The sequence below is a fragment of the Tachypleus tridentatus genome, chromosome 1, assembly GCF_004210375.1.
Source record: "Tachypleus tridentatus isolate NWPU-2018 chromosome 1, ASM421037v1, whole genome shotgun sequence".
NCBI classification, from domain to species: Eukaryota; Metazoa; Arthropoda; class Merostomata; order Xiphosura; family Limulidae; genus Tachypleus; species Tachypleus tridentatus.
The window spans coordinates 132,373,408-132,385,425 of NC_134825.1; positions in this window are offsets into that span (position 1 = coordinate 132,373,408).

Here is a 12,018-nt window from a genome sequence, read left to right on the forward strand (position 1 = left end):
AGACTAGAGGGAAGGCAGCTAGTCATCACCACCCACCGCCAACTCTTGGGCTAAACAAGTAAAATATACATATTTCACAGAATAAGCCTAACAATTTGTTTGTTTGTTTGTTTTTTGGAATTTCGCACAAAGCTACTCGAGGGCTATCTGTGCTAGCCGTCCCTAATTTAGCAGTGTAAGACTACAGGGAAGGCAGCTAGTCATCACCACCCACCGCCAACTCTTGGGCTACTCTTTTACCAACGAATAGTGGGATTGACCGTCACATTATACACCCCCACGGCTGGGAGGGCGAGCATGTTCAGCACGACGCGGGCGCGAACCCGCGACCCTCGGATTACGAGTCGCACGCCTTACGCGCTAGGCCATGCCGGGCCTCATATCTGTTCGTACCAGTAGATTTTGTTACAATACTGCACACTGCACAATTATCTCAACAGTTGTGTCCTTCAATCATCTAAAGATTGTTCAAGTGATATCTAGAAGTTAAGGCCTATAGTTTAACGAGAATGATCAGTCATGTAGGTAGCACAAGTTATTCTGGGTAAATTCAAACTAACAACAGAAATTTGGTTAAGATAGCAATGGCAAGATAATACAAAATCTTTGAATAAGTGAGTCATGACGTTGAATGGAAAGTGTTGACTGATACTTTCGCTTTTATTGAATTTTTTTGTGAGTCTTTTTCTTCAAGGTCCTATTTCTGACTGCTTAAATTAAATTTCCCTCAAATAGACCTATCTCATTGCTTAAATGTTAACCCATTTCTACATGCATTTATCAAACTAACTAGAAATGTAATTTACCTTCCCCTTTTCAGGTGTAAACTTTTTTATACTTTTTGGTTTTACAAAACACAAATTAAACAATGGTATTACCAACCTTGGGCTCCCCCGCTAGTACAACAGTAAGTCTACAGATTTACAACCCTAAAATCAGGGGTTCAATTCCCCTCGGTGGGCTCAGCAGATAGCTCGATGTGGCTTTGCTACAAAACACACACGTACCTACGGTAGATATACCGAGGTAAAATGGACAACAGTCGAAATTTTGACTAAACGTTTTACTGTAGAAGGAACAAGTAAGTCTTGTTTCTGGTTCATAAATTGTTATGGTTGGTACAGTTGCTGAGGCTCTCTAAAATAGTTTTAATATACTCAGCTTCTGTAGTACATTGTTTTATAGTACACTGGTTCACTTTATAAAGTGGACCATGCCTTGCAGAAATGTTGCAAAAGGATGGTAGCATGCTGAATATAGCAATATTTCAGGGGTATATTTTTTATTTTTTTCACACTTTATCATTTATCCCTGCCATAGCGTTAATGATAAGCTATAGAGTAGAAGAATCTTTTGGTGGATGTCTGCTACGAGTAACACTCTATAAGCTCAAGAAAGAGCTGCTGAAGGACAGAGGTTATGCATTCCTTGCCAAGCAGTAAAGTAAAGTGCAAAAAGTTCATACTGAGGATTGTAGCATGGATGTACGTAACTAAAAACACTAATAAATAGTTGTGAGTGCAGGTAAATGTGTTGTACCATCATTATTAACCACTGAGTTAAAGTTCTCAGTCTGCTTTATAGTAAGTGGTTTCCAGTACATTAATGAATGAGGTTTTTTGTACTTTAAATAACAAAAAGACTAAAGGCAGCAAGTTGCTATCTATATTTATATTAAAGTTCTATGGTAGTTCTATTAGTCCCATTGAGACATAAGAATAATAACACACCCAGAGCAAACAACAACTTATAACTATTATAATTTTACTGATTTTCTGACTAGAGCATAAGAGCTTGAAACAATTTCCTGAAGCTTCTTTGTATGAACACCACGAGAAAAATTTCCAAACTTAAATAACCAATACTCTGTACTGGAAAAAACACACACAAAAAACGTAATATAATAAGTCATTCAATACCGTGAACCTTTGTCTTTATATTGGTTATAAGTAATATGATATAAAGCGTCAGATAAAACTATGAGCAATTTGTGAAAGGGAGAATGTGACAAGTGAGTCTAGCAAATGAGTCTCATTTTCTAATTTATGGTTTCTTAACTAAATAACATTAAGTTCTAATATAATTAGGTCTTATTCAGTAATTCTTATATTTTAATGAGTAACTTGAAAATTTCGTACCACAGAGAAGTATTTGTTTGTTTGTTTGTTTTAAATTTCGTGCAAAGCTACACGAGGGCTATCTGCACTAGCTGTCCCTAATTTAGCAATGTAAGACTAGAGGGTTGTTGTTGTTGTTTTGAATTAAATACAAAGCTACACAATGGGCTATCTGTGCTGTGCCCACCACGGGTATCGAAACCCGGTTTTTAGCGATGGAAACAGCAGTAGAATTACCACTAACATCAATTACTTCCCTTTTACTTATTATTCTCACTACCATTCCAGCAGGAAGCTGGATTGCAGGTTGCCAATAATCTCAAAACAACCCTATAACTTCATTCTTCAATAAAGGAGCACTATAAGTTCTCATGCTTTTTAGACAGAAAATGGTATATATATATATGACATTGCCTAAATAGCATTAACACCTAGACATTACCTATTGTAAACAACAGCATATGGAGTATATACTTGAAGGTATTTTGACTCTCTCCACAACACGTTTACATGGAGTACACTGTCTTTTGGTCTTTTTCAACTAGCTGTGGATGGTTTTCACACAAAAACTCAGTTTATCTGTTGCACAAGCATATCTATTTGTTAACAACAGGACTGTAATATGTATAAAATAACAGGAATAAAAGTGAAGAGAACAGAATATCTTTAACAAAGATTAATCTTACCTTTTCCACACAATGTAGAAAATATACAAAGTTAACATTCTTTTGAACTGTTTGTAGACAGTTTATTTGTTTATTGATTTGCTTATTTGCAATTAATGGGTTATCTGTGATATGCGCATCACCAGTGCCAAAATCCGGTTTCTAGCATTGTAAATATGCAGACATACCACTGTGCTACTGGGGAAAAGTTGCAAGAATGTAAGCTCCTATGAAGTGTTTCTATACATCTAAAACACGAAGTTGACGACTCCATGCCCTGCTTTTACTTTGTAGTTTTTTTTTACATTATTGACATTACATACACATCTGTTGTTTCTTTACATTATAATTATGCTTTTCAAACATGTTCTCTTAAACTACAATTAACTATAATTTTTGTAAATAACTGGTGTGATATCATTAGAATATGTCATTACCTACAATAATTAGATATGGCTGATTCGTGTGAGATCCAATCAAGCTATGATCATAGTAAATAACTGACATGATTTCATGAGAACTAGCCATTAAATACTACATTTATATATGGTTTATTCATGTGAAATTCGAATCCTGCTTTAATAATTCTCAGTAACTGGATCATATCATCAAAATCTGTCACTATACATTATAATAAAAAATGGTTGATTTATGAGAGCCTATAATTATTACAAAACTGCCATTTTAAACTATAATTATCTAAGATTATTTTCAATATTTGGGATCACATTTTATATATATATGTGTTATTACATGCTATGTAAATTCATGATTAATGAAAGGTTATCGTAGGGTATGAAAAGTTGTTTCCTTTATATATAATTTTAAAAAATCAAAACGCCCACAAGAGCAGTAAAACACAAAATGTGAAACCGTAAATTTGTATTCATCTCTTCTTGGACCCAACAAATCTTCATGCACAATTTGGTGAAGATCTATCAACAGGGACGATGTAGAGGGAAAAAAAAACCCTGCAAAATCACTCATAAAAAAACCGTAAAATGCAAAACTGACCTTCATATCCTCGAGTGAGTGCATTATTTACTTCCAGATCTACATGTATATGAAGTTAAAAGTGGTAATTTTTAATACATTGAACAAGAAGAAGAAACGGATAGCAATTCTGTAAAGACTAGACGATTATTTTGAGGTGTCGTTGCTAGGGGAATCTTGTGTTTTGCTAAAGACCACAAAACTACAGATCCATGTCAATATTTCAACAAAGTCACAGTAGATGCAAGTGAATGAATAAGAGTTCCCAGAATATCCCATGATTATTATGCCACAGCAACTGTTTACAATATCTAACTTTAAATCGATCTGTAGGTAGGAAAACCACGGTACCTACTTTGGTTGTTGGTTGGTAAGCTATTATAGTGCCCATTGCATGTCAGATTGAATCCGTTGACATGTCTCTGAGACTATATGACATTTTGGTGGAACAATTGTAATTTATTGTTGCATTAAGCATTTTGTAACAAATTAGGTCATTATCATTAAGATGGAATACAGATACACTTAGTGTTGTCAAACTGGAAAATGCATGTTAAATTAAAATCTACTTATGTAACTTACATAATGAGAGAAGTTATACAGACATCATGAACGATTTATTAGAACAGCAACATTTTTATCAGGCATCAGTAGAGAGATGTGTAATTCAGTATTTCACCTATCACAACAATATCTCATTAAAACATACCTAATAACAAAATATAACATCAAATTGTTACAAATAGCATCTGTAACCTTATATAAGTTTGTATTAAATGTACAGTACTTGGTTGGTCCTCCTTGTATTCTAATAACCTCCACAAGATGATGTGACATGCTGTAAATGAGGTTAATAATGTAATCCGCCGTGATTTCATCCCAACATGTTATTTTTTGTGCAACTTGATGTGCAACTTAGCTAAAGCAACCGATTTATGGTCATGGTTAGCAATTTTCTAGATCAATTCTGCCCAAACGTTCTCATTGGGATTCAACTCTTAAAATTTTGCTTTCCGTGGCACTCTCGCAGTATCCTCCTGGTCGAGGTAATCCTGTACAATATGTACACTCTTGGTAGTGTCATTGTTATCCTGGAACACAAAACTATTTTCACATTTTTCCCTAGCATGTGGAAGAAATATAATCTCCAGGTATTGCCTATAGGAGGCACCATTGATATTTCACCCGATCATATAAAGAGCAGTTTTTTCAACCATGATATACAGCTGTCCAAACACGTAATGTACCACCTCCTGTGTATTCCCTATGAGAAAGACAGTCTTCCCTCATTTCTTCAGGAAATTACAAACATGAATCTTACTCTCAGCTTTAACAGGCTAGAAACAGGATTCATCTGAAAAAAATAACATGTCGCTTGTGTCCTAACTATAAGTTGACATGTTTTCTTGCAAAAGTAACATCGTGATTCTTGTGAATTCTGGTTAGTATCGATGTGCTGATAGTCCTTTTAAGTAACTCTCTTTTTGTCAATCTGAAGATGATCTAGGAAGGTCGAAACGTTGTTTTCTGCTTGTCGATAAAAGTGTTAATACCCACACCAGTCGTTCTGAGATACATTTTCGTTTCAAGTGGGTTTCTCGTCATCAAGAAGAAATTTAGACTGATGAATCAAAGGGAAGCAAATGTAGAGTTTTGTATGATCTCTACTCAGCTGATGAGGAAGGAAACGTTGTTTCATTGCTCGATAGAATTAAAAGTAGAAAACATGAAAGAATGACCAATGTGACAGTTCTAACGATTTGTCAACATGCGACGTTAACTTCCTGGTCAATGTATCTGGGATTAACTGCCATGTCATTAGTTAGGACATTTAGTTGATGCATAAATTAATAGCAAAAAGTAAGTGATATTCCTTATATATGAAATGGTGTTTTATGGTGGGAAATATGTACTGACATTAGATAGTAACCAACTTATTAAAGTGAATATTACTGGAATCAAAAACGTATTGTAATTCTTATTTTTTCAGCTGTCGATCATAGTTTTATTGTTAGATATCTACAGGATATCATTTAATAATTTCGCATATATATTAATATCAGGACAACTAATGTTAGTAGACATTATGCCTAGAACATCGACAGCTTTTCCATATGGTGATAGTTACTAAGAGCTCCAAATACGTTACATGATGAAATGGCACTACTATCCATACATTCTATGGTATCAAATGGCATTTGATGGTTATGCATATATACAGTAGGTTATATGGTACTCATTTCAATACGGTATACGTATTACTAAAATGAATTATGCTGTCAGACATAATGCCTAGAACATTTACAAGTGGCATGGTTAGAAGCTATTACTTGGATTAATTATACATTAAGATGCTGAAAAACTTTAATATCCTTACATTCTGAACAATTACGTGGAAGTTTGCGATAACCTTTGACAAAACTTTTGTACAAGAATATACTTAAAATGTTTGTATATACGAAAATGTAAGATTTTAATAGTATTCACTTATGAATCAAATATGTTTGTATATATGAAGATATGATATTTTAGTAGTATTTACTCATGGAAAAATGTGTGTGCGTGCGTTTTCTTATAGCAAAACCACATTGAGCTATCTGCTGAGTCTACCGAGGGGAAACGAAGCGCTGATTTTGCGTTGTAAATCCGTAGACATACCGCTGTACTAACATGGGGGGTTTATTCATTAATCAAAAATGTTTGTATATATGAAAGTATGTTATTTTAGTAGTATTTACTCATTGTCTGGTTTGCTTTGTTTTGAATATCACGCAAAACTACTCGAGGGCTATTTGCACTAGCCGTCCTTAATTTTGCAATGTAAATCTAGAGGGAAGGCAGCTAGTCATCACCACCCACCGCCAACTCTTGGGCTACTCTTTTACCAACTACTAGGGGAACTGACCGTAACATTATAACGCCCCCACGGCTGAAAGGGCTAGCATGTTTGGTGTGACGGGGATTCGAACCCTTGACCCTCAGATTACAAGCTGAGGATTTACTCATGAATGAAATATGTTTGTATATACGAAAATATAAGATTTTAGTAGTATTTATTCATGAATGAGGTATGTACATGACTTTTACATGCACGCTGAAGGAGCTGTGCTTTTTATATACGCACAGAAAATGAACTAGGCTATACTAAAATATGAATTAAAAGTTCTTTTTTCAGTGGAGTTTACCTGTATTTATTTTTATGTGATACTAACTGGTGCTACACTATTATATTAGTTCGGTTACTGGTGTTTCTAGCCATGTATAACAGTAAATGTATTTATTTGACTGTTGAATATTATACTTATTCTACATCGATCTGAATAAGTATTGCAGTGGACTGCAATGAATTTTAGTTAGAAGTTGTAGTTGGTTCAATTGTGCCAGTGATTATTTATTCTTTGATTCTCAGAAAGAGAGAACTTTATATACTCTTCAAAAAAAGAAACGCAAAAGAAATATTTTTTTTTATTTTAAAGAGAAATATATGTAATAACGTTACAAGCTCAGAGTATGTGATGTTACACGTGTTAAGGCACTGATTGTCAGACCAAAATGACAATAAAAGTTGTGCACTTTGAAAACGGAGGAAAACATCGGATCTTTCGCCAAAACGCATTCGTGTCCAATAAATTTGTTTGAGAGATCTGCATGTTCTGCAAGTGCAACATGTGCAAAATCCCTATAAAAGTGACGGGTTCTCGGTTTCCATAGCTCAGTGTTAAGCCACCGACACGCAATACAGTTACGCCAAGACTGACTGAAGCACAACGCAACAACGTCATTGGTCGCTTGGAAGCAGGCGAATATCGATCAGATGTTGCCAGAGCTGTGAATGTCCACCCAAGCACCATCACAAGGCTATGGAATCGTCACCAACAACATGGATCAACTCGTGACCATCCACGATCTGTCAGACCTCCTGTGACCACGCCCGCACAAGATCGCTACATCCGGTTACGTCACCTTCGGGATAGGACCACTACTGCGACGTCTACTGCCTCAACCATACCAGGGCTGCGTAGGATTTCCGATCAGGCCGTACGCAACGTCGACGAGATTCTTAGGCCCCATGTGCAACCCATCATGGTGAACGTCAACGACGTTTTTCAACATGACAACGCCCGTCCTCACACAGCCCGACTCACCACTGTCTTCTTGAGACACCACAACATCAACGTTCTTCCCTGGCCCTCCAGATCACCAGATTTAAACCCCATCGAACATCTTTGGGACGAGTTGGACCGACGTCTGCGACGGCGACAATCTCAACCGCAGATTCTACCTCAGCTTGCAGCAGCTTTGCAGGCTGAGTGAACAGCCATTCCACAGGATGTGATTCGTCATCTCATCGCTTCCATGGGCAGGAGATGCCAAGCAGTTATTGATGCTCACGGGGGGCATACTCGTTATTGACGTTGAGTGACGTTAAACTTCAGCTAGTGAGCGTGGGCTTCGCCTTTGCAGACTTTGGATGTTCAGCAGTGAATGTGCAAAGTTTCACACATGTCATACAGAACTACCCGGAATAAACTTGTTATCAATTTGTCTCAAATTTTGCCTTTTGCGTTTCTTTTTTTGAAGAGTATATTTTCATACAATATAACTTAGGCCGTCATGGCTACAGATTAAATTATTCATCTAACACTCTGTCAAATACTATAACCAACATACGATAATATGTTTGTTTTGAAATTTGCATAAAGCTACACGAAGAGTATCTGCGCTAGACATTCCTAATTTAGCAGTGTAAGACAAGAAGGAAGGTAGCTAGTTATCACCATCTGCCGCCATTTCTTGGGCTACTCTTTTACCAACAAATAATGAAATTGGCTGTAATATTATAACGCCCCCACAGCTGAAAGGGTGAACATATTTGGTGTGACGAGGATTAGAACCCGCGAACCTTGGATTACGAGTCGAACTCCTTAACCGGGCGAGACTAGAGGTAACTAGTCATCACCATCAACTACTAGGTCTTGGGCTACTCTTTTACCAACGGATAGTGGGATTGGCTATTATATTAATAGGGGATCTCATGGATGAAATGGCAAGCACTTTTAGTCTGACGGGGATTCCATCCCCTGACTATAAGATTGCAAATCGAGCGCACAAACCACCTGGCTATGCCAGGTCTTATGTGACAGTGATATATATGTACATGATGTTATAAGTATACATGTGCTTATGTAATATAACACACGTGTATGGATACTACGTGTGAAATCATCCATGAATAGTGCACCACATATGTCAATGAAGTATACAGATAACTTATCTAACAGGAAACATATAAATGGAAAATAAATAATCTGAGCTAGTGCTAATTTAAGATGATGGTGTATGAAATGAAAACGAGATTACTAATTCGTGTGAAAAATGAAAAAGAAATAGGATGTATCTACTATTTTCGGTATAATGGATAGAGAATTTTTTGTTGTTGTTGTGAAACATCTGCAAAACAGTATGTTTTGGATGTGAAAGAGAAAATACATAGGGCTTACACTCAAAGAAGAAAAACCAGTGCTACCTAATGTTTTGAATAATGTTAATAGAGAATACTTTGAAAAGGACCAACTACCAATATTTACAATTATATAAAGTTATATGTAAAGGGTGTAGTTTACTCACAGTAGTCAGACAAAATGGAAGTTGGACGCCTAATGTTTCATTTGGTTTTGATGTAGCTTGTTCATTTATGCAAACAAAAATATTTCATAACATTTCTGTATTGGTAGACGTTACAGTTGTGGTGTGGACTATTGTTGTAAATAACACACATGTGGTATTGCTTTATAGTTGCTTCAAGTTACATCCACTTGCTTCGAAATAAAATTTTATGGAAGTGAGGTTCTTTCTGATGGAATCTCATGGTCAGAAGCAAAGAACAGAAAAGTCAGTGATGGCCTAATTTCATTTCTTAGCATAGGAACAGTACTTGTAGTTTACCTTCTTCCTCTCCTATTGAAACCTAAACCATGTTTTAACAATGACAAGCCAGTGGTTGAAAACTCATGTGTATAAAAGTGGTAACAATGCCTGACTGAAGGCATTAACTATGTTGCTGAAATTGGACATTTTCATACTAGGGATACATTTACCATGGACAACGTGTGCATAAATGTATATTTATGTATGTATATGCTTGTAGATAAAACACTTAACCAAGACAGTAGTTTTAACACATTGGATCTTAAGTCTTGCCTTGATGCAGATTATAATTAGGTGACATTTACAAGTACTCTGGAGCTTCAAGAACTTTAGAATACCTCTCAACTTGACAAAACTATTTTGGAGCATATGAGATATGATTTTCTGCTTCAAAATCTACTGATATGTTTCTATGTTTAAAGTCACTAATGAACTCATGTTGGAGTGTAGGGAATCAGTGTCTGCCAGTGCTACTACTGCCTACTTGCTGGGCCTTCAGTTCATATATCTGGCCAAAGAAATATAATTTGCCAGTGCTACCATGCTGGTACTGAGGATGTTAGAATCGCTCGTAACAATCAATTATAAACTTTGGGAAAAAGCTGGGAAGCAGGAGAGACATTGACAATCCTTCAACTCCCTATCATAGGTTATGAGGAAATCTACAACTATCAGAATATGTACTACTAACATAGTGATTTTCTACTCTCATCATTGTCTCTGTCGAGAATGTCAGGGCTTAGACTTCTGTGAAGTGTTTGACTATCCAATTTGAATGAATGTGTAGGAAATTATGTTTGACCACTAATGGAAGGAGAATATTAAGCATACACGTGTTGTAAACCTATATGTACGATATCAACACACATACACACATACATCATTTGCATTAAAGTAAACAACTATATACTCACGAAAATGGTCTATTCTGCAGGGACCTGTCGCTTGAGAATGTCATTGCCGTAAACCACCAACTCCTTCAACTCATTTACACCAGTGCCTAGAGCTTCTGATATGAGCTAAATCTTCTGTTCTGGTCTAGTATACCTTTTTGAAAACAACAACTTGAAAAGATTACTGCTACACTTAGGCAGTGAAGTAAACAGGGATCTCTAAACACTGTGTCAATGTTAGAAAGATAAGGGAAGGATCCCATGCAACGAAGGACCATCCAGGTCAATCAAAGGAGAGTGACATATCGGGGAAGAATTTGTGGAACCAAAAGAGACCTGGCAAAAACAAAACATATTGTATAGAAGACCACGTTTATGAATCGATTATCAATAGCGTATTGAAGAGTCTGTTTTCAGTTATATAACAAAAGGCTGAGTAAGTGCATGTAAACCTTTTTGTTTTCGTTATTCATATTTAACTCTTTCTTAAAGTTAAGCATATATGATACTTCAAAAATACGTAACTCCTCTTAGTCTATAAACTCAAATAATTGAAAGTGATTTTAAGCTGTGCTTCAAGTTTGATACTGAATGTTTTATAGGACATAACTCTCCTTCATCTATAACCTTGGATGGTTACAAGTATTTTCATTTGCTTTAACATTATGGTAATAAAGTGCTATATGCTGTGTATCAAGTATATATGAAAATGTTGGGTTTGGGTTCACTAGTCATTAAATATGTATTTACTTGCATCACTGTGATAAACAGTTTTTGTTGTTGTTTTAATTCCGTTGAAATATTAATTTATTGGTAAAAAAAGAAACTTATAAGGTAGAGTACCAAATTGAAATATATGGTTTTATTAACTGGCAAATGTTCCAGCTTTGAAACTAGTGCTCTATCATTTGAGGTATCAAGGCTTCAAGCCCAAAACAAACTACTTCTATTTTAACTCCCAGTCAACAGTATATAATATAATGAAGAAGAATCTCCGTCTGTAAAAATGATGCAAGTTTTATGTGTAATGTTCTTCTCACGACATATCCGTTCAAATGTTGCATATCTCAAGCACCGGGATAGTGAAATCGGCATTCATGACACTCTATATAAATAAGGTGACCAGATTTTCTAGGCTAGAAACTGGAACTTGCTCTTGTTATGAATTTCATAATAGTTATGACAGTTTTGAAATAATTTAAATTTTGTTTAATTTACATTAAACTTAATTAAACTGTTCTACAATACTTCCAAATATATTAACACCAGAATTATTTATAAAATAATTTAAACTACTTTGTTGTGATAGCTAAAAAACAAATGATTAAAAACTGTCAAGTTAAACATCTAAAAATCTTCATTTATACACTTCATTCAATTCATCTTGAAAGATTCTATATTATATTTGGTGCCCCCTAGGTG